The 2,133-nt window shown below is 41.4% G+C and overlaps 1 non-coding gene across 1 annotated transcript; it reads left to right on the forward strand.

Moving 5' to 3' along the window:
* Positions 1-453: 453 nt before the first annotated feature.
* Positions 454-535, forward strand: LOC126057380 (small nucleolar RNA SNORD115). Its single transcript, XR_007512475.1, has one exon. It is a non-coding gene; the product is annotated as a small nucleolar RNA SNORD115 (small nucleolar RNA).
* The last annotated feature ends 1,598 nt before the right edge of the window (positions 536-2,133 follow it).

A 2,133-nucleotide genomic window follows, 5' to 3' on the forward strand; every position in this document is an offset into this window, starting at 1 on the left:
TCAGATAATGTACCACTGCTATTCATAAGGTTTTCACTGGCTAATCTTTTCAGAAGTAGACTGCCGGGTTCTTTTTCCTAGTCTGTCTTAGTCAGGAAGCTCAGCTGAAACCTGTCCACCATGGGTGACCCTGCTGGTATTTGAATACTGGTGGCACAGCTTCCAGCATCACAGCAACACACAAGCCCCCACAGTATGACAAACTGACAGACAAGTGGGAGGCCAGACCTGTAGAAATCAGGAAATGAATCTCTCTCCTTTGATCTCTGTTTTACTGCTGGGTCCTTTAAAAAGGTTTTCTGAGGATAACCCCTGTTAGCCTGCTTTAGTTGGAGTCATTCCAACCACCCAGGAAACCTGCAGAGAATATGTGAACACTCCAATCCATGTGACAATGAGCTGGAAGGAAGACATCTGTGGTAAGCATCTTGAGGTCTTAAGGGATGTATGCCTGGGGAGTGCCAAGACACTTAAACTCATCTTGAACAGAGATGATGACATAAAAACAATGCTCAATAGCATTACACTGAGACCTAAGGGAAACTCCTTTTGCCTAACCTTATTTATCTATTTCAAAGTGCACCTCAATTTTGATTCTTTTCACCTCCCCCCATTGGCTGTTTTCCTCTTTTTGTGTGTTTTAGAAAGGCCTGCAGCCAAGACATTAATCATTGCATGGATTCATGGTGTATGATTCTATGTCTTTATAATTGGTCCCATCTGACGTTTGAACAAGTGAAGATGCAGTCCAAAGGCAGTTGAGTTTTGTGGATCAGATGAGAAGTGTGGTGGTGATCATTATGGGTGAATATTTAGGATTCACTGGAACTTGAAACAACTTCAAGTTGAGTAATTTTTGATACCCTGGCACCCAACCTAATATGTCATATTGAATCGGAAAAAACACAAAACTAGACAAATTTGGTTTTCTGAAATATTTACAAAGTATGGATAGCTAGAAACTGTACCTGCAACTTGGTAAAATTCATTAGTTGAAGGCCTATGGTGGTTGAGGCCAGAACCTGAGATTCTGCAAGACATTTTTACTATGAATCTGGAATTGGATGAACTGTTGAGTACTCTAATACTTGACTGTAGCTCCAAAGAACGGGTACCTGTACGGTTTCCTGTGTAGAATGCCAGTGTGAGGGATTATGCTAGCTGTTAAGGGCAAGGCTTAGAATAGGACCAGCTTCAGCAGTTCAGATCCCGATCAGCTGACCTGCTCCATAGGACTGAAGGACCTCCTACTTCCCTGAATGCAAAAAAAAAAAAAAAAAACGTTGCCGTTAAGTCAATTCTGACTCATAGCAACACTATAGAACAGAGTATAACTGCCCCATAGAGTTTCCAAGGAGCACCTGCTGGATTCGAAATACTGGTTAGCAGCTGTAGCTCTTAACCACTGTGCCAGCAGGGTTTCCAAAAACCAAACCCATTGCCATCAAATCAATTCACAGTGCCCCTAAAGGACAGAGTAGAACTGCCCCATAGTGTTCCGAAGGAGCAGCTGGTAGATTTGAACTGCCGGCCTTTTGGTTAGTAACTAAACACTTAACCACCGCACCATCAGGGCTTCAGAGCAGGCCTTGAACATAGGGAAAGATAATTTTTCCTGCAAGTTCATTGAAATCCTGTGGAGATGTCATGTGAGTCCTGTTCTGTGTATTCTGAGGCATACTTTGCTGGTTGAAATGCAGGAAGAGAGGGGTTCTTCCTGCTGTGATTATTTTGACTAGATGTGGATTGGGTAACCCTGGGAGTCGGGAGTGTCATCTGTCCTAGTGTAGTCACTGGACCAATATTCCAACTGATGTTATAAATCTAAAAATTTATTCATGGAATAAAATCTGTGACAGGGCATGTGTTCAGATAAACTCTAACGGTATGCATGGTCTTGCAGACAGTACAAAGCTATATTTAACAAGTGAATACAAACAACAGTTTCACATCAAAGCAATTGGGAGGAGGGAGATTTACAAGAGAGGAAATTAACTGCAAATCTTCTTCACATCAGTTTCTAGTCTAACACAAATCTCTCATTCGTGATACAATTTAACTAAGGCAATATTTCTAAAATAAAATGTATAAACAGTTTCGACATGAAAGTTTAGTGATATATTTGAAGGTGGG

The sequence above is a fragment of the Elephas maximus genome, chromosome 13, assembly GCF_024166365.1.
Source record: "Elephas maximus indicus isolate mEleMax1 chromosome 13, mEleMax1 primary haplotype, whole genome shotgun sequence".
NCBI lineage: Eukaryota > Metazoa > Chordata > Mammalia > Proboscidea > Elephantidae > Elephas > Elephas maximus.